We start from the raw sequence: 26,759 nt of genomic DNA, 5'->3' as shown, positions 1-26,759 counted from the left end.
AAGAAATATGAAAATAATTTAAGGAGGCTTGAGGTTTCAGTCAGCTCAACGGGGGAAGGGTGAGCAGGGCTGCCAACCGAAAATGCAGAATCGAATGAGATTGAGTGAATTGCCTATAGGTTTAACCCATTCAACTCCGATGACAAGATGTCTTGTCATTTGGTCAAATAAAACAAAAAATCATAAAACACCAAAATGTTTGATCAAATACCAGAAAAATATGACGTCAGTCCTCGTTTCGCTGCGAGCGAAGCGAGGATTGACGTCATATTTTTCTGGTGTTTGATCAAACATTTTGGTGTTTTATGATTTTTTGTTTTATTTGACCAAATGACAAGACATCTTGTCATCGGAGTTGAATGGGTTAAGAAGGAAATAGGCAAGATCTGGTTTGCCCACAGAGTGGTCAACGAATGAAACAGACTTAGTGACCATACAAAGAGCGCTGAAACTATCGGCTGTTTCGAGTGAAGATTAGCTAACTTTATGGACGATTGGCGGTACGAGACATAGTACTGCCTAGTGTAGGCCTTATGGTCTTTTGCAGTCTCCTCTCATTTTATGTTTCTCTGTTCCTTCTGGCATTCGCCAAGCAATTTTATTAAAAAAAAAGTCAAGAATCATCTTTAGCTTTCGCCTGACGATTTTGTTCAGCTGAAGGAAACGCTAATTGTTTGTTGATTTACAAGGAGCTTCCTGAAATAGATATTCATTTCTTTTGTGACGTAATCATTTTTGCATATATATATATATATATATATATATATATATATATATATATATATATATATATATATATATATATATCTTTTTTAATACGAGCCACCGGCTGCGCCAGTCCCCGCTTCGCAGGGAGCTCGGCCTTCGACCTTTAGAGCCCTCTGGTCGCAGGAACCTTTGGCATGACTCCACTGCATCTAAACGACTCCAATAGATCTACAGGACTCCACTGGATCTACAGGACTCCACTGGATCTACAGGATTCCAATGCATCTACAGGACTCCAGTGGATCTGCAGGACTCCACCGGATCTACAAAGCCCCACGGGTCTACAGGACTCCCCTGCATCTACTGTACAGGGCTCCACCAGATCTGCAAGACATCACAGGATCCACAGGACGCCATTGCTCTATTGACAAGATGTCACAATTTGCATATTGTATGAATAAATGATGTATGTATGTATAGAAAATAGAATTTCAAAAATCTCTCATTTTCTAAAAATGAGATTTTGTCTATATACTAATAAGGAAGAGAAATTGGCTGAAATAAGTGTTGAATTTCGTAATTTAGATCAGTATCAAATAATATTGATCAATTTTTTCAAATTTGGCTTTGATAGAAATATTAATACATTTTGTTTTCAAAATCTTTTGACAAATGAACGATTTTCATCAACAACAATTACAGAAAAATTGTATTTTTTATTTATTCTTAATCACTATAGTAATTTTAATTATTATTATTTGCAAAATCTTGCATTTTTAGTGACTTACAAAGAGTCGAATTAATGGATATCATTACTTTACGCAAGTATTTTTTTTTTTTTTTTTTTAAATCAACAAATCTTCATTTCTTCATCTAGATCAGACGTGTTTCCAGAGAGAATGTGTCCGATGTAAGGAATTCTTGGCGAAGGTTTGTCACCAAAATAACGGGACAAAAGAGATTCGCGCGTCGAAACTTCCCCGAAGAACATGTCTTCCACGAGCTCGACTCCTGCAGAGCTCACTCTCTTCTCGAGACTTTGAAGGTCCTCGACGAGCTCTTGAGTTACACTGTAGACGAAGACGACACTGAGGTCGACAAGGTCGTCTCTTTGTGTGTCGTCGACGACTTTGTCTTCCCGAGCTGCCAAACCAAAGCCGGAGATCTTGACTAAGCCAGTCCTGCTGAGGAGGATGTTCCTGGGAGCCAAGTCTATGTGAATAAGTCCATTAACCCATTCAACTCCGATGACAAGATGTCTTGTCATTTGGTCAAATAAAACCAAAAATCATAAAACACCAAAATGTTTGATCAAACACCAGAAAAATATGACGTCAATCCTCGCTTCGCTCGCAGCGAAGCGAGGATTGACGTCATATTTTTCTGGTGTTTGATCAAACATTTTGGTGTTTTATGATTTTTGGTTTTATTTGACCAAATGACAAGACATCTTGTCATCGGAGTTGAATGGGTTAATATGGACGTGTCTCAGTCCTCTAAGGCATTGAAGCCAAACGGACTTGATTTCGTCCTCCCTGAGACGGAATCCTCTGGAGGTCATTGCGTTCATTGTCTCTTCGAGAGACAGATCCATAAGATTGAGGACGAAAACAATGAACCTGCTTGTTCTCCCGATCTTCGATGACTCTGTGCAGGTTGATTATATTCGGGTGATTTCCCAAGGTCCTAAGAGCGTCGAGCTCTTTGTAGATGGCTTCTTCACAGATCTCCTTGATCTGGGTCTTGATAGCCACTTCTTTACCGGTCGATTTCAAGACCGCTCTGAGGACCATTCCGAAGGCGCCAAATCCCAAAATCGGCCCAATGTCGAAGATGGCGCGAATTTCTGTTCAGAAGGATCCGATGACCCAGGAAACTTCTATGGCTGCCTCTTCTGCCACGACGAGTCCTCCGCAGTTCCCGAAATCCTCTGTCTGTGAACTCCATTTTATATTCTAACTCGAGTACTGAAGGTACGAAGACCGGAGGGTTCCGCGAAAAAGTTCCATCAAGTTTTTGAGTCTCAGGGTCCAATTCGGATAAGAGTACCGTTTTTCATCCATCTTCAGTGGTATAAGAAAACGGTGTAGCTTTATCTACTAAATACTCTCTTGAATCACTCTTTGTCTGTCACTTATGACTTCTTTCGGCTTCTGACTGCCGTCAGGTGATTTTATTCATCCAAGAGAATAGTATTTTATTGTTAAATCGTGTGTAGACAAAGGAAGTGGAGTATGGGTTGAACTTTTATTATTCTTTTGACTCGAATTCTTTTATCTGACGATTTACTTATTCGTCTTAAACGTTCACAGGGGCGATCAAAATGCAAATGTGTGTATGTATCCGTGTACGTATTATGTATGTATACATTTATGCAAGTATATTCGTGTGTGTGTGTGTGTGTGTGTGTGTGTGTGTGTGTGTGTGTGTGTGTGTGTGTGTGTGTGTGTGTGTGTATAAGTATGTGTATGTGCATGTGCATGTGTATGCTGGTCCCTTCACCAGGTTTAGTTTTGTTGGATCTACAAAAGGCATTTGACACGGTGGACCATGATATCTCATTGAAAAAAAAATTCAGGCATTAGGAGTGGCGAATATTGGCTGATCCAAGTCCTACCTTACAGGTCGCAAACAACTTGTACAGGTAAATGGAGCCTGCTTAGGTAACAGAGAGATAACTTGTGGTGTACCACAAGGTTCAATTCTAGGACCACTACTGTTCGTGGTCTATGTTAACCCATTCAACTCCGATGACAAGATGTCTTGTCATTTGGTCAAATAAAACAAAAAATCATAAAACACCAAAATGTTTGATCAAACACCAGAAAAATATGACGTCAATCCTCGCTTCGCTCGCAGCGAAGCGAGGACTGACGTCATATTTTTCTGGTGTTTGATCAAACATTTTGGTGTTTTATGATTTTTTGTTTTATTTGACCAAATGACAAGACATCTTGTCATCGGAGTTGAATGGGTTAACGACTTGCCAGGTGCGGTGAACTGTAAGTTATTGATATATGCAGACGATTCCGCACTAATTGTCTCAGGTAGGAACTCAGTTGAAGTAGAGGAGACACTGAGTGTTGAACAGTCCAGGACTGGCTCATAGGTAACAGGCTGTCTTTACACCTCGGCAAAACTGAAAGTATTGTCTTCGCATCAAAACCCAACCTCAGGAAACAACGCGATGTGGGGTTAATGTCTTGGAGTCAAAACAAGAGGTAACCTATCTTGGAATACCCTTAGATCAGTCCCTCTCAGGGAATGCCATAACGGATAAGATTGTATCCAAGTGTTCACATAAAGTCAAATTTTTGTACAGAAAAGCCAGAAATTTTGATTTGGAAACAAAGAAGCTTCTGGTCTCAGCCTTGTTACAGCATCACTTTGATTACACTTGTAGCTCTTGGTACAGTAGTCTGAGCAGAAAAAACCAGTCTCGGCTACAGGTTGCACAAAATAAGATCATTAGATTCATGCTAAATTTACCTCAACGTAGTCATATTGGTATAGAAGAATTTAGCAAGGTAGGAATGTTACCTGTAAAATATCGTGTCCAGCAGCTGAAACTAAACCATGTTTACAATGTCGTTCATAATTCTGCTCCCTCATATGTGAGCTGTAATTTTACGTTATCTGCTGAGAACCGAACCCAGAACAGTCAAGGGCCTTTTATTGTATCTCATGCTGGTCCCTTCACCAAAAACAGCTTTCATTTCACAGGTGCTCAATTATGGAACTCACAAATAGCAAGGTTACCTTCAAGAAAAAAGTCAAGGGTTACTATATGTCTCAGCTATGGACAGAGAACAGCCTTGATTTTGTGTACTACTAGCTTAGTGAGGGATACCATGTCTCCATGAGTAATACCATCCAGATCTGCGTTCACTCATAAATTGGTTTCCACCTATGTTTTGCTAGTCATAATATGGTATATGTCTCAGGTAGGGTCCGAGAACAGTTATGATCTGACCATAATACAAGCCTGGTGAATCAGGGCACCAGGCAACAAGGTAATTGGACTTTTTCCTTGTTCTCCTTGTTGTTTTACTCATACGAGCACTGGTCTCCTGTTCCCTACTTCTGGTGCTTCAGGTTATAATGTACTACTTCCTAGTGCTCATACTAATTGCCCACTCCATCCTGAGATACAGGTAAAATTTTAGAATTAATCAATAGATGACCCAAGCTGCAATGTAGCATTCATTATAACAACATGTTGATACAGCTGTAGAATAATGTAGTATATTATTAATGGTACTACTCTGATATGGTACTCACTCATACTGTTTTGTTACCATTTAACGTTATTTTGTTGTTCCTTTCCTGCAATGTTCCTTATTGTGATGGTGCTCAATTTTTGGTCTCAATATCCTATGTGTTACGAACATTTTAGTAATATTAGCAACACTATAATAATGTTTATGTGTCATAGGTGTACTGACTGGTATTACTCATGATTGTCTCTGGTCCCCTTAACCCGCTACGTATGTTGTCTGTGTAACTTGGTGTAGAATAACAATCTAATGAGGACCACAATGGAAAAAAGCGTACATGTTTTTTTGTGTTATCCGCGGCGATTTGCAATTATTATTTCGAACTATGTGTTCTTGTCATCATCTGCACTTCATCTATATTGATTCTTTGCCAAATAAATTCATTTTTTATTATTATTTATTATTATCATCATTATCATTATTATCATTATCATCATTATTATCATTATTATCATCATCATCATCATCATTAACATTTATTATTATTATTATTATTATTATTATTATTATTATTATTATTATTATTATTATTATTATTATTATTATTATTATTATTATTATTATTATTATTATTATTATTATTATTATCATTATTATTATTATCATTATTATTATTATCATTATTATTGTTATTATTATTATTATTATTATTATTATTATTATTATTATTATTATTATTATTATTATTATTATTATTATTATTATTATTATTATTATTATTATTATTATCATTATACACACACACACACACACGGTTGACTGATTTTGCTGCAATGAACCCTTCGGGCAGCTGGTTCCAATTATAATTGACAACCCTACAGGGGAAAGCCTTTTTCATATATATTATTCCTCACTCTGAGTCCTAATTGCACTGTTATTTCATGGAGTGAATGTTTGTATGTTGATACGAATACCTTTGTCAGATAAACTTGGCAATAAATATTAATTCAAAGAACGAGAGTTCCAGTGAAGTCTACCAAGGTGAGCTTCCATTGAAAGCGGAATGGCAACTCCCGGGTTTCGAACTCGGGCCCCTCGGGACGCGGCCCTGTGATCCTAACTACTGGACCACCGCGACATGAAAAAAGAGAAAAAATCAAAAGCACGGCGCCGCCGAGATTCGAACTCGGATCTGCTGATACGGTGTCAGCCGTGTGTGTCATTACACCACGGCGCCGTGCACTTAGTAAAGGTAATTAGTATCATATGTATTTCATATCGATACTGCAGAGACTTCAACGAAAACTTCTGCGGGTAAGGTAATCAGCCCGTATTTTTGTGACTTTATGTTATAACTCATAATACTGTATATTGGAATGTTATAATGTTAATATCAAGTCTGTTAAATGATACAGAAGCAAAAATACACCTTTAATATTTGACAAAAGATAAATCGATTCGTGTTGAGGCTGAGCGTACCTGCTAATTCTCTAGCGCGGCATCTTGTGGTCAGAGAGAAGCGACATGACGTCATCAACGTTTGAGATTCGTCTTCTATGGCATGCGAGAAGAAATAAGGCTTCGTTGGTAAATAGAATGATATGAAAACAGCAAGAAGAATATTATTGATATAGATATTTATAGGTATAATAAAATGAGGAATATGACAGAGAAGAGTAGAAGAGACAAGGAAGAAAGGCAATGATTGCCTGATAAAAACAGGGCTTACGAATATCAGCAATTGTATTTTCTGTGCTTTCCCTCAATATGCCATGGATCGCGGTAGTCTCGTATGTATGCATGTATTTATGTACGTATGTATGTGTGTGTGTATGTATGTATATGTATGCATGTCCGTATATGTATGCATGTCCGTATCAACAGTAATCACAATGAACACGTGACTAAAGAATTTTGCAGAAACCACAAGGAAGTGAAAAGGATATATGATATATCAGAACTAGAACAAATTGGTCAGAGAAAGCTAAATTTGGTTATACTGAATTTCCCAGAACAAAGCAACCCGGAAGAAGACCTGCGAGCAGTAGCCCTAATGTTCAGGAAGGAGTAATTCATTCAAACTAATTACAAAGGTGACAAAGGCATCAGGGTTAGGTGACCACATAGAGGGAAAGGTTAGAGTATTGAAGACAGAGTTTGACTCATTTGCTGAAAAGAAAACAATCCTGGCCAAAGCCAAAGCCAAGGACTTGAGAGACAGTGAACCTAACGGCATCTATAGCAAAGTATTCACTCGACCCGATCTCACCAAAAAACCAGCCATCAGAGTCAAGAAACTTGGTTTCATCACTCAGAACTACCACCAGGAATTTGCAACCAGACAAAAAGTGGGTCGTCATCAAGCGAGGGAAAATAGTCGAAGTCAAGGAACAACCAAACGAACAACAACAACAACAGTAGGAAACATTACCGCCAGTAACAATCAACCAAGGCCTAATTACAATAGAACAGAGAAATTAAAAACTTACTATACTAATGTAGATAATTCAACAATGGGCAAGTATGATCTACTCCTAGCATTAAACACTAATCATAATTTTGACATGATGATGCTAACTGAAGTAAAGTCGAAAATTGGTGTCATACCAGAACCTCAAACTCTGTCTATTCCTGGGTATGATTTGTTTCTGAGTGACTTCGCAGCACCGAACACAAGAGGAGCATGCATCTATGTCAAAAACAAGTACCATGCCAGAAAAGTAACACCAAGAATTGCTGAAAACGAAACATACAAGGACGACAGTGCGTGGGTAACGTTTGAGGGGCACCGTGGTGAAACACTTTTACTTAAAAGGTGTCATATACAGAAGTGGCACCCACCCCCAACTTGGCCAGCATGACTGATAATGTCCTACACGAGACTTTTACTTGGGAAGCTAACAGTAACTATACTCATAAAGTGTTGGCTGGAGATTTTAACCATCCAGTAATCACTTGGAACCCTTCCCCTGTACTTTCAACGAATGTCAGCCCGGATAGTTCCTACACCAGATTTGTTAAGTGCATGAGAGACACATATTTGCACCAGCACATATCCCAGCCAACCAGATATAGAGTTGGACAAACTCCAACACAAGATGACTTGCTATTTGCCAACAAGGAAGATATGACTGAACAAATCACGGCAATAGATCCATTAGGAGCTATTGACCACATGGGTCTTACCACGACAGTGAAATCTGGTGCAGCTTCTCCGCAGACTGACACAACAGTGCACGACTACAACAGAGGTAACTTTGATGACGTGAAGAATATCCTTGACACTGACTGGGAATCCACACTCAGGGGTCTTACAGTACAGGAGATGGCTGACTGTATCGAGTAAGAGACCAAGAGCGCTGTAGACAAGTGTATTAAAAAAAAGACAGTAATCGCTAATGAGAAGATCAAGAAACCGTTGTGCATAAACAAAGCTGCCTTAGGGAAAGTGAGAAGAAAGTACCACGCTTGGATCAGATATCTCAACACCAAAGATGGGCGTGACTATCAGCAGTATGTCTTGGCTCTCAATGAAGCTATTCACGCCACAAGGAAAGCCAGAAAGGAATTTGAGAGCAGGCTTGCCAGTGAAATCTGTACGAACAACAAGGCCTTCTGAGGAACTATGATGATAGCCGTCGAAGGACTAGAACAGGAATACTAGACTTAAGAAATTCTGAGGGTGTCTTCGTTAGTCGGGATCGAGGCAAGGCAGAAGTTCTCAGTTAAACAATACACAGATATTTTCACAATAGAGGACATGGTCAACTTTCCATCATTTGCAGACAAGGTACTGCAATCAACCTAAGGATCTCAGTTAACAGGGAAAGAGTCCTAACTAAGCTTCAGGCCCTGCGAGTGGACAAATAACCAGGACCGGATTTAGTGCACCCAAGAATACTCAAAGAACTGTCAGGAATATTGGTCACACCTCTCTGCATCCTTTGCAACGCCAGTCTCAAACATGGGGAGGTACCAAAGCAGTGGAAGGTTGCGACTGTGACTTCTATATTTAACCCATTAAACTCCGATGACAAGATTCTTGTCATTTGGTCAAATAAAACAAAAAATCATAAAACACCAAAATGTTTGATCAAACACCAGAAAAATATGACGTCAGTCCTCCTCGCTTCGCTCGCTTGCGAGCGAAGCGAGGAGGAATGACGTCATATTTTCCTGGTGTTTGATCAAACATTTTGGTGTTTTATGATTTTTTGTTTTATTTGACCAAATGACAAGAATCTTGTCATCGGAGTTTAATGGGTAGAGAAGGGCGACAAATCAAATCCGGCCAACTGCAGACCAGTTTCATTGACATCGGTTGTGTGCAAAACACCTCGAGCGCATAACTGCCGAAAATCTTATTCAGCACTTAAGAACAAATAGCCTCCTTTGTGCTCAGCAACATGGCTTTACCTCAGGAAAATCCACAGCAACTAACCTCCTGGAAGCTATGGACCTTTGGACAGAAGCGCTAAGCCATCACCTACCTGTCGACATCATATTTCTAGATTATGCCAAAGCCTTCGACACATTACCTCATGAACGACTACTAGCACAGTTGAGCACATTTGGAACACAAGGGGAATATTCAAGCGTGGAGGGAGGAGGAGGAGGAAGAGGAGGAAGAGGAAACGAAGTTAGGAGGGAGTGGGAGGAAGGAGGAGGAGGAGGAGGAGGGGAGATAAATAGGGGGAGCTTAGTAGAAGATTAGGGGGCGTGGGGGGCTTAAAGTGAAGATAGCCTTGTGAGTTTGTTGGGGAGGATCATTGAGAAGATGGGGGAATAAGAGAGGAGAGGGGGGTAAATGAGGTTTGTGGGGGGGAGAGGATATGGGGGGATAGGGAAGGGAGGAAGAAAGTGTTTTAAGAGGAAGAGGTTGTTGGGTGCTGAGGCCATTTAGAAATAGTCCCCCCCCCATTCCCCCCATAGACTCCCCCCCCAGTGGGTGGATGTGGGGAGGAAGTGGAGGTGGAGGAGGGGGGTCGTTAAGGACAGATCTACATATGTTATGGAGGAGGAAGAAGAGGAGGAGGAAGGGGAGGGGAAAGAGGAGGAAGGAGAGGAGAAGGAGGAGGAGGAAGAAGAAAAGGAGGAAGGGAGGAGGAAGAGGAAGAGGAGGACAAGGAAGAGGAAGAGGAGGAGGGGAGGAGGAGGGGAGGAAGAAGAAAAGTAGGAGGAGGACAAGGAAGAGGAGGAGGAGTGGGAAGAAGAAGAAAAAGAAGGATGATGTGACACACACACACACACACACACACACACACACACACACACACACACACACACACACACACACACACACACACACACACACACACACACACACACACACACACACACACACACACACACACACACACACACACACACACACACACACACACACACACACACACACACACACACACACACACACACACACACAAACTTCTTAGCTTCTTTTGTCCCACAAAAAATAAATCATAATTATGTTATTATATCACCTCTTTCTCTTATTTATCTATTTATTTATTTATTTATTTATTCATTTATCTATTTATTTATTTATTTATTTATTTATTTATTTATTTATTTATTTATTTATTTATTTATTTATTTATTTATTTATTTATTTATTTATTTATTTATTTATTCATTTATCTATTTATTTATTTATTTGTGTGTGTTTTGTGTATCAAAGTACGAACCATTTTTCTCTAGATTAATCTCCACTCTAGGTTCGATTCCTATATTCTACCTGGAGTCTAGATTGTAGACCTTAGAAACTAAGAAAATATATATCACGATAATTGAAAAAACATAAAAATTGTGTGTGTGATTGTGTGTGATTGTGTGTGTGTGTGTGTGTGTGTGTGTGTGTGTGTGTGTGTGTGTGTGTGTGTGTGTGTGTGTGTGTGTGTGTGTGTGTGTGTGTGTGTGTGTGTGTGTGTGTGTGTGATTGTGTGTGATTGTGTGTGATTGTGTGTGATTGTGTGTGTGTGTGTGTGTGTGTGTGTGTGTGTGTGTGTGTGTGTGTGTGTGTGTGTGTGTGTGTGTGTGTGTGTGTGTGTGTGTGTGTGTGTGTGTGTGTGTGTGTGTGTGTGTACGTATGTGTACGTATGTACGCGTGTGCGTGAGAAACTGTCCTCAAGTATTGGCGGGCAGTATAACACACAAAGCGTTTGTGTACATCTTGTGACGTCACCACATGACTCACCAATGAGAGTGACTCACTAACCATGGATGACGTTATGGCAACATCGTCGTGTTGCCATATGACTAAAAGATAACAATTTAAGCCAATGTTCGAGACCCCTTTATAATTAAAGGGTCGACCTCTTTATACACATTAGAAGCCTTTGTGGACCTTATCTGTTTATTTATTATTTATATTTTTGTTTAATAATTCATTTCGTTTATTCATTTATTTATTCTTATTCGTTTATCTATTTATCCATTTGTCTATTTATCCCTTTTGTGCTGTTGTCATTATGTTGCCATTAATGATATCGTTATTGACATTAATGTATAATCATTTGATTATCATCATTTATTATTGATTACATCATTACAGTTATTATTATTGTTAATATCATTATTATCATTATCACTGTTGTTGCTCTTGTTGTTATTACTATTATTATTATTACTTATATTATCATTATTATTATTGCTATTGCTATTATCATTATATCTATTGTTATTGTCATTATCACTGTTTTCATAATTATTATTACAATCGTTCTAGATTACCTGAATCATGTGCCAGGAGCCGGGGATGACCTAAGAAAGGAAAGGAAAGGACAACGAATGTTTGTATATATGCAGTGACACAGCTACCCCCCTGATAAGGAGGAATAGGCATTTTAGTACATACTGTTATTCATGTATTCGTCTATTTACTTTTTATTATTTGTTTGTTGTTCATTTGTTCATAGGTTTATTATTTATTTATTGTTATTTATTTATCTATAATTCATATATCTATTATTTTATTTATCTATAAATAAATAGAATATGTTTATTATTTATTTTTAATTATCTATTTATCTACAATTTATTCATATACTATTTGATTATCTATTTCATTTATTGACTTATTTATCTAATTATCTTTATTCATTTATTAATCTATCTATCAAATTATTTATTCATTTATTTAGATAAAAAGGTCGAAGTAGATTCTCCACTCTACCCACTTCCTCATTGGTCTCTTAGAATTAATAAATGAAATAATAAGTGATAAATGATAAATAATAACGTAAGGTTTCTATGTACTTTTTTGTATATCTATCTATATTAATCTATATTAATTTTGAACTATATTCTATATATTTTTGTTTTTGATTGATGTACATATACTATATATCTTATGAATGCAATTTGTTTTATGAAATTTATTGTATTTAATCATTTTATTTATTTGTTTACTTATTTATATATTGTTTTTATGTGTTTTAATTTTTATTAATTCTTTTTTTTTTCTTTATTAATTTTTTTTTTTTTTCATTTTTTTTTTTTCTCAAGGGACAAAAACACCTTTCCTGGTTTTTTGGGGGAAAAAAATATCGACTGTATTTAAGTCGATGTGAGGAAATTACTACGGTATTTCTGTCCCGTTGAAGAAACTCATTGTGGGATTATATATATATATATATATATATATATATGTATATGTACATATATATATATATATATACAGTATATATACAAGCCCCCGGCTACGCCGGGGGGCTTGGCCTGCGGCGCTGCTCGCTCTTCTTCTTCTTCTTCTTCTTCTTCTTCTTCTTCTTCTTCTTCTTCTTCTTCTTCTTCTTCTTCTTCTTCTTCTTCTTCTTCTTCTTCTTCTTCTTCTTCTTCTTCTTCTTCAAGTTCTTCTTCGAGTTCTTCGAGTTCTTCTTCTTCTTCTTCTTCGAGTTCTTCTTCTTCTTCTTCGAGTTCTTCTTCTTCTTCTTCTTCTTCTTCTTCTTCTTCTTCTTCTTCTTCTTCGAGTTCTTCTTCTTCTTCTTCGAGTTCTTCTTCTTCTTCTTCGAGTTCTTCTTCTTCTTCGAGTTCTTCTTCTTCTTCTTCTTCTTCTTCGAGTTCTTCTTCTTCTTCTTCGAGTTCTTCTTCGAGTTCTTCTTCTTCTTTGAGTTCTTCTTCTTCTTTGAGTTCTTCTTCGAGTTCTTCTTCTTCTTCTTCTTCTTCTTCTTCTTCTTCGAGTTCTTCTTCTTCTTCGAGTTCTTCTTCTTCGAGTTCTTCTTCTTCGAGTTCTTCGAGTTCTTCTTCTTCTTCTTCGAGTTCTTCTTCTTCTTCTTCTTCTTCTTCTTCTTCTTCTTCTTCTTCGAGTTCTTCTTCTTCTTCTTCTTCGAGTTCTTCTTCTTCTTCGAGTTCTTCGAGTTCTTCTTCGAGTTCTTCTTCTTCTTCGAGTTCTTCTTCGAGTTCTTCTTCTTCTTCTTCTTCTTCTTCTTCTTCTTCTTCTTCTTCTTCGAGTTCTTCTTCTTCTTCTTCTTCTTCGAGTTCTTCTTCTTCTTCTTCTTCGAGTTCTTCTTCTTCGAGTTCTTCTTCGAGTTCTTCTTCTTCTTCTTCGAGTTCTTCTTCTTCGAGTTCTTCTTCGAGTTCTTCTTCTTCTTCGAGTTATTCTTCAAGTTCTTCTCTTTCGAGTTCTTCTTTTTCGAGTTCTTCTTCGAGTTCTTCGAGTTCTACTTCTTCTTCTTCTTTGAGTTCTTCTTCTTCTTCTTCTTCTTCTTCTTCGAGTTCTTCTTCTTCGAGTTCTTCTTCTTCTTCTTCTTCTTCTTCTTCTTCTTCTTCTTCGAGTTCTTCTTCTTCTTCTTCTTCTTCTTCTTCTTCTTCTTCGAGTTCTTCGAGTTCTTCTTCTTCTTCGAGTTCTTCGAGTTCTTCTTCTTCTTCGAGTTCTTCTTCTTCTTCTTCTTCGAGTTCTTCTTCTTCTTCTTCTTCTTCTTCTTCGAGTTCTTCTTCTTCGAGTTCTTCTTCTTCTTCTTCTTCTTCTTCTTCTTCTTCTTCTTCTTCTTCGAGTTCTTCTTCTTCTTCTTCGAGTTCTTCTTCGAGTTCTTCTTCGAGTTCTTCTTCGAGTTCTTCTTCTTCTTCGAGTTCTTCTTCGAGTTCTTCTTCTTCGAGTTCTTCTTCGAGTTCTTCTTCTTCTTCGAATTTCTTCCGAGAACAAACAATAGCACAAAGACACTCGGGTGAAACCCTAAATCTACCCTAAATACACCTGCCAAGCGATGATGTAACCAATTTACCACCGGCTCGCCCCATTGGGGCGGGAAATGACAGATTCTACTTTTATTCAGACTTACAAGCCGCAGGCTTAACCCTCCCCGGCTTCGCCGGGAGCTTGGCTGCGCAAACGGCGGCCTACGGCCGCAGCTTTCCGCACTCTAATCCCTCGTTTTCCCCTTCGGCCTCGGCCTCAGGGCGGAACCCCAATACGGGATCCCCAGCACGAAGAAGAACACGAAGAAGAACGCGAAGAAGAACGCGAAGAAGAACGCGAGAAAGAAGAACGCGAAGAAGAACACGAAGTAGAATGCGAAGAAGAACGCGAAGAAGAACGCGAAGAAGAACGCGAAGAAGAACGCGAGGAAGAAGAACGCGAGGAAGAAGAACGCGAGGAAGAAGAACGCGAGGAAGAAGAACGCGAAGAAGAAGAAGAACGCGAAGAAGAACACGGAGAAGAATGCGAAGAAGAATGCGAAGAAGAACGCAAAGAAGAACGCGAAGAAGAACGCGAAGAAGAACGCGAGGAAGAAGAACGCAAAGAAGAAGAAGAACACGAAGAAGAAGAAGAAGAAGAAGAAGAAGAAGAAGAAGAAGAAGAAGAAGAAGAAGAAGAAGAAGAAGAAGAAGAAGAACGCGAAGAAGAAGAAGAAGAAGAAGAAGAAGAAGAAGAAGAAGAAGAAAAAGAAGAAGAAGAACGCGAAGAAGAAGAAGAACGCGAAGAAGAACGCAAAGAAGAAAAACGCGAAGAATAACGGAAAGAAGAAGAAGAAGAAGAAGAAGAAGAAGAAGAAGAAGAAGAAGAAGAAGAAGAAGAAGAAGAAGAAGAAGAAGAAGAAGAAGAAGAGCGCGAAGAAGAAGAACGCGAAGAAGAAGAAGAACGCGAAGAAGAAGAAGAAGAAGAAGAAGAAGAAGAAGAAGAAGAAGAAGAAGAAGAGGAACGCGAAGAAGAAGAAGAACGATAAGAAGAAGAAGAAGAAGAAGAAGAAGAAGAAGAAGAAGAAGAAGAAGAAGAAGAAGAAGTAGAAGAGGAACGCGAAGAAGAAGAAGAGGAACGAGAAAAAGAAGACGAAGAAGAAGAAGAAGAAGAATACCACCTGACCCCGACTTACCCAAGCTCTTTTTTCAAGAATATTTTTAGGACAAAGTGTCACTGAAATACCACCTTTCCCCGACTTCCACAGCCTGTTTTTTAGAAGAATATTTTTATTTAGACTTAGATAAGAAACGCGAATAGAACAAAAAATAAAAAAAAAATTCTGCCAAACGTGGAGGAAGACATCGACATATAAAACCAAAATCGACGGCATTTTACCTATTGTGAAGATGGAAATCGACGGCATTTTTGCCTAGTGTGTACATGAAAATCGACGGTAATCTTGCTTAGTGTGTAGATGGAAACCGAAGGAGGAAATCGACGGCATTTTTGACGTCTTTTTGCCCTGTGTGAAGGAGAAAATCGAAGGCGTTTTTACCTTGTTTAAGACGACGTGAAAGGTAAAGATGTCATGGCATCAGGAATCGAAATTTTCAGGTAACACTGAACGAAACATTCTGAGAAAGCCGTGTAGAGAAAAATGTTTTAAGAATATAGAAAAGACGATGAATTTTGACAATATCATTCTTAGAGCGAAACATTCTGAGAAAATCCTTAAATACATGTAGAGGGAAACGTTTTAAAAATATAGAAGAGCCAATGAATTTTGACAATTGTGTTGAACGAAACATTCTGAGAATTTTTTAAACACGTGGAAAGAAAGAATTTAGAAATATAGAAAATATGCGACGTGAAATCATAACGTCGTCATCAGAGCGCGGGATGATTTTTCGGTCCTTGTGTATGGTCATCGCGAATAAAACAAAAAATAAATGTGAAGCAAGACGTAGACATAGAAAACCAAAATCGACGGCATCTTGCCTAATGTGAAGATGGAAATCGCCGGCATTTTTGCCTAGTGTGTACATAAAAATCGACGGTAATTTTGCCTAGTGTGAAGATAAAAATCGACGCCATTTTTGCCCTGTGTGTAATAGAAAATCGACGGCAGTTTTGCTTAGTGTGAACGTGGAAATCAACGGTATTTTTGCCTAGTGTGTAGATGGAAATCAACGGCATTTTTGTCTACTGTGAAGATGAAAATCGACGGTATTTTAGCCTAGTGTAAAGATGAACATCGAAGGCATTTTTGCTTAGTGTGAAGATGAAAATTAACGGCAGTTTTGCCTAGAGTGAAGATGAAAATCGACGGCATTTTTGCTCAATGTGATGATGAAAATCGACGGCAGTTTTGGCTAGTGTGAAGATGAAAATCGACGGCAGTTTTGCCTAGTGTGTAGATGGAAATCAACGGTATTTTTGCCTAGTGTGTACGTAGGAATCGACGGCAGTTTTGTCCTGTGTGAAGGAGGAAATCGACAGCATTTTTGTCTAGTGTGAAGATGGAAATGGACGGTATCTTAGCACCTCCTGGATGACGGGTCATCCCTGCATCCTGTCCACTGCCCTGGTCAGAGGCAGTGTGTCGCAAGACACAGCACATTCACAGCAAGGCCGCTTCATAAAATTCGGCGATCCCCCTCTCCGACCCCTCATAGAGAAAAGGAGAAGACCGGAAGAAATCACTTCGGGCTTCGTCAATTTTTTTTTCCTCATACATACTTCCTCACCTCCATCCCCCACCCACTCCCCCTCATGCATCATAGCATCATCTATACACATCCCCTCTCCATTCACCTCTATCTTCTGTCCTCTCCCGTCCTTCCTCCAGACATTCCTCTCTTTTGTAATGTCCCTTTCACCCCATCCATCCACTTCATCCTAGGACACCCCCTCATATTTGCTCCTTCCACCTCCGCCTTCCACACTTCTTTTACTAATCTTTCTTCACTCATTCTTTCCATGTGTCCAAACCATCCTAATATTCTTTCACCAACCCTATCTCCCAGTTCCCTTTCCACCCCTGTTCTCCTCCTCACCTCCTCATTTCTCACTCTATCTAGCCTAGTAACCCCTATCATACTTCTCAGACATTTCATCTCAAACACATTTAAACTCCTTCTCTCTTCCTCTCTCATTATCTCATGTTCCATGTTTCTGCCCCATACAGTGCTGTTGGCACAATCACTCCTTCATATAACCTTCTCTTAGCATCCATTCCCAGATGTCTATTTCTCATTACACTTTTTAATCCACCAAGGCATTTACTCGCTTCTCTCAATCTACATTCTACCTCCACCCTCACTCCTCCCTTTCCTGCCACATTCGCACCCAAGTATCTAAAAATATCCACTTCCTCCAGTCTTTCACCCTTAATGCTCACCTCCAGCCTGCTGTCACTCTCTCCCCTTGTACATCTCATCACCTTACTTTTACCCACATTTATCTTCAGCTTCCTTCTTTCACACACCTTCTCAAACTCTGTCACTAACTTCCCCAATCCCTCCTCTGATCCTTCTACAAGCGCAGTGTCGTCAGCAAACAACAACTGGCTCAAATCCCACTTTTCTCCGTTTTCTTTAATCATTGCCAACCCCTGTCCCACTACCCTTGCATTCACCTCTCGCACACCGCATTCATGTAAAAATTGAACAGCCAGGGCGACATAACACATTCTTGACGAAGCCCCACTTTTACCTCAAACCATTCACTCTCTCCATTTGTAATCCTAACACAAGCTCTACAACTCTCGTAAAAACTGTTGACTGCCCTTAAAACTTTCCTCCTATCCCATATATCTTTGTAGCGTGGAATTTAATGAACCATGCACTTGGCTCAACTTCGCTGGTGGCAGGATTCGAACCGCCCTCACCCTGACTTTCACCGCAAGTAACGACGCCTTAACCCGCGTAGCCAGCGAGCTTCAATTAGTTTAGTGTCAATAGAAATCAACAGGTAGTATAGGTAATATGTTTGTGAGAAGATAGATGGATGTGTTGGCTTTGAGTGAAACTAAGTTGAAAGGGAAGGGTGAGTGTAAGTGGGAGGTTATCAGGAGTGAAGAGAGAGCGAGGGAGAGAAGGGGTGGGTATACTAGTAAGTGAAGAGATAGGTAAACGTGTAGTGGAGTGGGAGGAGGTTTCCTCAAGGATAATGTGGATGAAGGTGAAACTGGGAAAGGAGATGTGGGTCTTTGTAAGTGCATATGGGCCTGGCAGTGAGAAGAGCGTAGAAGAAAGGGAGGCTTTTTGGATAGATTTAAATAAGTGCATAGAGGATTTAGGGAGAAATATCAATGTAATTGTACTGGGAGACCTTAATGCTAGGGTAGGAAATGATCCAATTGATGGAGTGGTTGGGAAATGTGGAGTTCCAGGAAAGAATCGTAGTGGAGAATTGATTATGGAAATGTGTCTAGAAAGAGAGTTGATGATAGCAAATACAGTGTTTCGGAAGAAAGTCAAGCATAAGTACACATGGGAGAGGGTGTTGGAGGAAGGGTGGTAGTTAGAGTGCTAATGGATTGTGTAGTGGTAAATAGGATTATGATATGGAGAGTTAAGGATGCACATGTGCTAAGGGGAGAGGGTGGGGGAATATCAGATCATTTTTTGGTGGAAGGTAAGTTGAGAAGAGAGGATAGATGGAGAAAGAGGAAAGGGACAAAAGGTAGGGAGGTGCTTTGAGTGAACTCTTTAAATGAAAAGGAAAAGGAGGAGTACGAAAAGAAGCTGAAGGAGGAGTGGGTGGGAGTGAAGGATAGAGTAGAACTAGGAGTGGAGGAGGAATGGGGGTGATTCAAGGAGGGAGTTACAATGTGTGCAAAGATGGTGTGTGGAACAAGGAGGATAGGAGGAACTAGAAGGAAGGGTAGTGAGTGGTGGGATGAAGAAGCAAAAAAAGTTGTAGATGAAAAGAAGCGAGCTTTCACAGATTGGTTACAAAATAGGATGAGAAAGTCATATGAGAGGTACAAAGAAAAGAAAAGAGAAGTAAAGCAAAAGGTAAAGGAGGCAAAGAGGAGAGCAGATGTGAAATGGGGTAAGAGTATGACAGAAAATTTTGAAAGTAATAAAAAGATTTTTTGGAAAGAAATCAAGAGAGGAAGAGGAGGCGAATCAAGTAGAGAAGAAAAGGTAAAAGGTGCAGATGGAGAGATGGGCAGAATATTTTAGGGAGTTGCTAAATGTGAAGGAGGATAGGGAGGGAAATATAGCTTTAGTGGGAAATGCTAAGAAAATGAGAGTGGTGAGTGAGGAAAATGGAGGAGAAATAGGGAAGGATGAAGTGAAGGCAGTTGTTAAGATGATGAAAGCAGGTAAGGCACCTGGTATGGATGGATGCAATACAGAATGTCTAAAAAAAGGAGGTACAGTGATGGTGGACTGGCTGGTGAGGTTATTTAATGCTTGCTGGAGAGAGGGTGGAGTGCCGGAGGACTGGAGGAGTGCCTGTATAGTTCCACTTTACAAGGGAAAAAGGGACAAGTGTGAATGTAGTAGTTTCAGAGAGATTAGCTTATTTAGTGTAGTTGGAAAGGTTTATGGGAGGATCTTGATTGAGAGGATTAGGAGAGGAACAGAGGGAGTAATTGGTGAGGCAAAGTGTGGATTTAGGACTGGTAGAGGTTGTGTAGATCAGATCTTTGTGGTAAGACAAATATATGAGAAAGCTATAGGAAAGGGGAAGGATGTTTTTTGGGCCTTTATGGACCTGGAAAAGGCATAAGGCAGGGTAGACAGGAAGGCACTGTGGGAGGTCTTGCAGATATATGGGATAGGAGGAAAGCTTCTAGGAGCTGTCAAGAGTTTTTACGAGAGTAGTAGAGCATGTGTCGGGATTAGAAATGGAGAGAGTGAGTGGTTCGAGGTAAAGGTGGGACTTAGTCAGGGATGTGTTATGTTGCCCTGGCTGTTCAACTTATACATGGAAGGAGTGGTGCGAGAGGTAAATGCAAGGGTAGTGGGTCAGGGATTGGAGATGTTTAAAGACAATAGAGAAAAGTGGGAGGTGTTTGCGGACAACACTGCGCTTGTAGCAGGATCAGAGGAGGGATTGAGGAAGTTGGTGACAGAGTTTGGGGGAGTATGTGAAAGAAGAAAGTTAAAGATAAATGTCGATTAATGTAGGGTGATGAGATGTATAAGGGGTGAAAAAGGCAGCAGACTGGAATTAAACATTAAGGGAGAGCGACTGGAGGAAGTGGATAGTTTTAGATACTTGGGACGAATGTGACAGGAAAGGGAGGAGTGGGGGTGAAGTAGAATGTAGATCGTGAGAAGCGAGCAAATGCTTTGGTGGGTTAAAGAGTGTAATGAGAAATAGACATTTGGGAATGGAGGCTAATGGGAGATTGTATGAAGGAGTGATTGTACCAACAGCACTGTATGGGGCAGAAACATGAAACATAAGAGAGGAAGAGAGAAGGAGTTTAAATTTGGTTGAGATAATGTGTCTTAGAAGTATGTTAGGGGTTACAAGGCTGGATAGAGTGAGAAATGAGGAGGTGAGAAGGAGAATAGGGGTGAAAAGGAGCTGGGAGATAGGGTTGATGAAAGAGTATTAGGATGGTTTGGACACATGGAAAGAATGAGTGAAGAAAGACTAGTAAAAGAGGTATGGAAGGCAGATGTGGAGGAGTGAACATGAAGGGACGTCCTAGGATGAGGTGGATGGATGGGGGTTTTGGGAAAGAGGGGAATGTCGGGTGAGGAAGGACGGAAGTGGAGAGTAGACAGGGGTGACTGGAGAAGGGTGGGGTAGGGTTGATGTTGTGATACATGAGGTGGAATGGAGGGGGGGTGGGGGGTTGAGGTAGTATGTGTGAGCAAATTTTGACGCAGCCCGAAGGGATTTCTCCCCGTCTTATCCTTTTATGCAATGGGGGGACGGAGAGGAGGGGTCGTCGATTTAATGAAGCGGCCTTGCTGTGGATGTGCTGTGTCTTGCGACACTGCTTCTGACCCAGGGCAGTGGACAGGGTGCAGGGATGACCCGTCATCTAGGAGGTGCTAAGATGGGAGGGAGGGTGGAGGGGTGTGGAGTGTTTTCGGGAATGGAATGGGTGGGAATGATTTTTATGCCTTTTCCTTTTTGGCTACCTCCCTAATAAGGGAGAAAAAAGCTTTGGTATATGTATGTATTTAGATTTGAATTCATGCATTGTTTGTTTGCCCTGTCCAAAGTAACTCTTTACTTTACCAAAGTAAACCTAAATATAGCATTACATAACGTAATATCACCTAGACTCTGTTTTCAGCTTAAAAAAGAAAAAAAAAAAAAAAAAAAAAAAAAGTATATATATATTTATAAATATATATATAAACACACCAAAAAATATATATATATCAAAATATATATATATAAAAATATATATTTAAATATATATATATATATATATATATATATATACATTACTCGATACGGTCAGGGCACGGACAAAAAATAATCAATCCTCAAGCAGGAATATGTTTGACAACTTAAAAGTCATGCTAGACTGGCAAAAATAACGTTTAATTTTTTTATTCCTAAAAAAATCTGTTTCCATAATATTTTTTCATTAAAATAGCCCAATGTCATGGGTGAATTATTTAGTGTAATTATGTGAAATGTTTTCACCACTGTTCGACACGACGTCACACGAGAATATATTAGATAACTAAAAATTATGCTAGACTGGCAAAAATCATACTTAATATTTTATTCTTTATTATAACTTAGATTTTTATAATATTGTTTCATTAGAATAACCCAATGTCATTGGTGAATTATGCCCATTTTAGTATATTGTGTGAAATGTTTTCACGCTTGCGCGATATGACGTCACACGGGAATATATTAGGCAATAATTAAAAAAAATCATGCTAGACTGGCAAAAATCATGCTTAATCTTTTATTCTTCACAATAAGTTAGGTTTTTATAATATCTTTTTCATTAGATAGCCCATTGTCATGGTTGAATTGTTATTGTATTATAGAATCTAAAAGGATTGCATTAATATAGAACGTAAAAAGTGATGCGTCATTTGTGTGTGTGTGTTCGTATGTGAGTGACGGAAACTTCTGGAACTTTGGCTAATTACCGTTTTCTAATTACAAAGTTAATTATCATTTTATTCATAATGCGAAAGTTGAATAAATGGGATATAGATTATTATTATCAAAATTGAATTATTGTCTAACTGAAATTGGATGTATGTAAATTTCTGTGTGGAAGGAATAATTGTAGAAAATTAATTATTGGCAACTGCCCTTAGGTGCGCTATTCCAGCGTGAAGTCATGTCACGTACGCCGAGTTCCAAGCTGGTCAGTATTGAGAAAGGTTGACGAGTGACAGTGAGAGTGCTTGTGCATATTTCCTTTGTGCTTTGAAATAAACCAACGTGTGAACGCCAATGCCTCTTCATCACTAACCACCTTATTTATTGAAATAAGGGGGGCACGTGGTTTTTCTGAACCCGTCCTTCCCCCTCCACGACGTCCTGACCACGTCCTGCACGCTCAGGATCAAACTCGGACCCAACACTTGCCAGGTAAGGCACAAGGTAGGGCCTTGCAGGAAGAGAGGGAGGGAGGGAGGGAGGATGGGAGGGGGAAGGAGGGGAGGGGAGAGGGAAGGAGGTAGAAGGGGAGAATGGGAGGGAAGGAGGGAGAGAGGTAGAAGGGGAGAAGGAGGGAGAATGGGAGGGAAGAAGGGAAGGAGGATGAAAGGGAAGAGGAGGAGGAGGGAGGATAGGAGGGGAAGTAGGGAGGGAGGGAGAGAGGAAGGGAGGGAGAGAGGGAGGGAGGGACAATAGGCGGCCAACAAGGCAAGGTCATCATCCTATTGAGGCAGGAGGAGTGCAGGACTTGCAGCAGCAGACTGATGCAGCAGCAGCATTGGGTTTAGATTGGACCAATTTTGATTTAATTAAGAAGGAAAGGAAGGGGCAAGAATTGGAGGGATGGAGATGACAGGTGATGATGGAACTCCCAAGTGTAGGCCGTATGGTCTCCTGCATGCAGCCTCCTTCGTCATGTTATTATGCTTTTCTTGTGTTATTATACTCTTATGTTAGTTCCAATTATCCTGACTAGACAACTGCTTGTAACTACCAATTGTAGGCCATTTGGTCTCCTGCAGCCTCCTTCTCCATATTCTTATGTTATTATGTTCTTCTTATGGTCTTATGTAACTTCCCAAACTCCTGCCTAGCCACCAGACAGGTGGTAATGGAAATTAGACTCCCAAGTGTAGGCCCTATGGTCAGTGCGTCCAATGAGAGGAAGAGGGGGAAATGCTACAAAGGAGGCTTTTGGCGTGAGAGAAACACTGAAAGATTATTTCAGCTCCCCAGCTGGTTCAATGCCTTGGCAAAATGATAAAATATAAGTAGACAAACAAACTTGTGTAGGAATATTTGTTGAGTGAGCTAAGGAGATGCATTTCCGCAGTGGATAATAGGCTGTTATTATACATATGGAATTTCTTTCTTCGGTTAATAATGTTTTTTTTTTTTTTCTCAGTACCTTGGCAATATGATAAGTATGCAAACATTATTGTATAGGAAAATTGTTTAGTGAGGATAGGAAATGCATTTCCACAGTGGACATTAGGCTATTGTATGGAATTTCTTACCTTCACAACCCAGCTGCCTGCTTATTTCAACACAGCTTCTTCTTTTCGCCACGTTATCACTGTAGTGCAGCGAAGTCAGGTCATACAGCTCTGGTTTACCTTTTGACTAATTCTATTAGCATTTCATCTGAATCCACAAAATTAAAGTAAGTTTTGTAGGTTATATTTTATTCAGTTGGTGCTTATGTATATCCTCGCTGTACGCATTGTCATTGTATCAGTGATAAATAAAAAGAAAACGTATTTCTATAATTTTTCTAACTTTCTCATGATCCCATTGTGGTGTTTCCTTTGGATTATCCATGGTTTGGTAGGACAGAAGGTAACACTACTTGCTTATATGAAGACTGAATTTCGACTGGAGTGGAGCAGGAGAAGCAGGACCGTGGCAACTGAGTTAACACTGGCGCTCACGGTCCGGTCACGCTCCGCTCTCGCTCCAGTAAAGATATCTTTTGACGGAACCTTGACTGGAGCGAGAGCGGAGCGAGAGCGGAGCGAGAGCGGAGCGAGAGCGCCAGTGTGAATGCTTCCATTGAAATTAATGAGACAATATTGGACCGGACCGAGAGCGGAGCGCGACCGGACCGATAGTGTGAATCAAGCCTTAGTCAGTCTTATACGCGCTCACAATTCCATTGTATCTTGTCACAATCGAATATATGCACGGCTACAAGATGTCATCAATTTCGTTCCTTGTCCGTTTTCTCAAGTAAGAATACCTTTGCTCAGTAGTAGCACCATTGGCTGTAGTAGTGCAATGACTTCTCAAGTACAAACTGTTTCGGTATATGCATGCTCCAGTCGTTTTCATTCAATTTGTCTAACAAATACGCACGGGCCGTCGTCGAGTCTAAGTCCCGCGCCAAGCCGAGGACTGGCGCGACGCGGGAGCAACTTTCTTCCTTCAGATGAGCACCCGGAGGCATTTTCAAAGTGTGGCAGGGTGAGGTAGAGAGGGAAGGGCAGGACATTGGTAACATAGGGGGGTGTAGTCAACGACATAAAAGGAAGAACAAGTCGTTTATTCTTCCTTTACGTTTTTCGTAAAAAGTGACGACTAGCACGCGTTGCAAGTCTACTCCTCAGACAAACCGTCGATATTCTTTCTCTGCCTCTAGTTCTCTACAACATTTCTATATAACTCGGTAAATAAAGCAACTGTTAAGTTGGAGACGCTATATATAACTAGATTTCAAAACTGTGAATCACTGCTTTCGGCTCTCTAAAGACACGAGGCCATAAGATGGAAATAGCGCCATTTTCCAACAAAGTTTATCTTCAAGAAAAACATATGCACATATCTAATTTACAATTGTCTTGAAATTCCATATAAGGTCTAAAAAGTGTCCGTATCTTCTTTAGAATGGCTTTAAGATTCATGTTCGACAATATTTTCATAATATTTCTAAAACACTTTTGAAAGTTTTACTATCCAGATATTTTTTATTGATTGAATTCCGGTGCCTCTCCCTATTATCTAATATATATTATTCGTTATGATTTACTTATGTATCATTTATCAATTATTATTCATTATTCATTATTAATCATTTATTGATTTCTTATTGTATCTTATTATTCTTTATTATTTGTTACTTATTTATAATTTATTATTTATCACTTATTCATTATTTATAATTTGTTATTTTATATATATTATCTATTTTTAGTGTTTATTATTGATAATTTACTATATGTTATTTATTATTAGCTAGTATTTATTTTATTTCTATCATATCTATTTCATTTATTATTCATTTTCAAACTTACATTCCTTTTAAGGACAGACGTCCCCCAAATCAGGCTCGCCCAAAGTGGCTCGACAAAGAAACTGAAAAAAGTATTGCTAAAAAGAGACAGGCTTATAAAAAATATAAGTGCTCGGGTGCATCTAATGACTATGAAAGTTATGTATCAATACAGAGAGATTTAAAAAAGACAATAAGAAAAAGAAAACGACAATACGAAATGAACATCGCTGATAAATCCAAAGAGAATCCCAAAGAATTCTATAGTTACATTAGAGATAAAAAGGTTGTTAGGAATCACATTGGTCCACTATTATCTGCTGACGGTCAACTTGAATATTCAAATGAAGGAATGTGTAATATCTTAAACAATAATTTTAGCTCGGTATTCGTAAACGAAACACCTCAAAGTGAATTCCAAACTGAAACCTGTGAAAAGTCTGGGTTAAACTTACTCACTACGGTAGATATAACAAAAGAAAAAATTAAAAGGTGTATAGACAAACTCAAAGTTAATAAAACACCAGGGCCTGACGGTTGGCATCCAAGAATCTTAAAGGAAATGAAAAATGAGATTGTTGTTCCATTAGAAATTATTTTCAAGAAATCCATCATATTCGGAGATGTCCCAAGAGAATGGAAGCTAGCTAACGTTACTCCCATATTCAAAAAAGGTGACAAAAAGAAGCCAAATAACTATAGGCCTATAAGTTTGACTTCAATCGTAGGAAAAATAATGGAAACTATCATCAGAGATGCTATCGAACATCATTTAGAAAGTAATCGTTTGATAAATGATAGCCAGCATGGTTTCAGACGGAAACGTTCTTGCGTGACTAATTTACTCGAATTCTACAACACAGTTATCTCGAATTATGACAAAAGAAACAATATAGATTTAATATATCTAGACTTTGCAAAAGCTTTTGATACCGTCCCACACGAAAGACTACTTACTAAATTACCTTTGCATGGAATAAGTGGTAGCCTATTAGGTTGGACTAGTAATTGGTTGAATGGTCGAAAACAGAGAGTTGTTTTAAATGGAAAAACTTCTGGATGGAAAAGTGTTGCAAGTGGAGTTCCTCAGGGTTCCGTTCTTGGGCCACTTCTATTCATAGTATATATAAATGATATAGACCATGGACTAAAATCTACTGTTTCCAAATTTGCTGATGATACAAAACTGTGCGGAGTGGCAAATGATCACTCAAACCAATTAGATATTCAAGAAGATTTAGATCAATTACAGCAATGGTCTGAAAAGTGGCTAATGAAATATAACACAAGTAAATGCAAGGTAATGCACATAGGTAAAAATAACAGTAAG

At 39.2% G+C, this 26,759-nt stretch overlaps 1 long non-coding RNA gene across 1 annotated transcript in view; it reads right to left on the bottom strand.

The window, feature by feature from the left end:
* LOC143031927 (uncharacterized) overlaps positions 1-26,759 on the bottom strand; it is a 298,829-nt gene that overhangs the window by 271,590 nt on the left and 480 nt on the right. The window contains exon 1 of the long non-coding RNA XR_012967047.1: positions 26,395-26,759. This exon is cut by the window's right edge and continues 480 nt beyond it. This is a non-coding gene — a long non-coding RNA (uncharacterized LOC143031927). The remainder of the gene's footprint in view (positions 1-26,394) is intronic.

This window comes from Oratosquilla oratoria, chromosome 12, assembly GCF_046742065.1.
Source record: "Oratosquilla oratoria isolate Oo_2021 chromosome 12, ASM4674206v1, whole genome shotgun sequence".
Classification (NCBI taxonomy): domain Eukaryota; kingdom Metazoa; phylum Arthropoda; class Malacostraca; order Stomatopoda; family Squillidae; genus Oratosquilla; species Oratosquilla oratoria.
The sequence above is the reverse complement of the archived record's forward strand: the minus strand, read 5'-3'. Positions and strand labels throughout refer to the sequence as shown.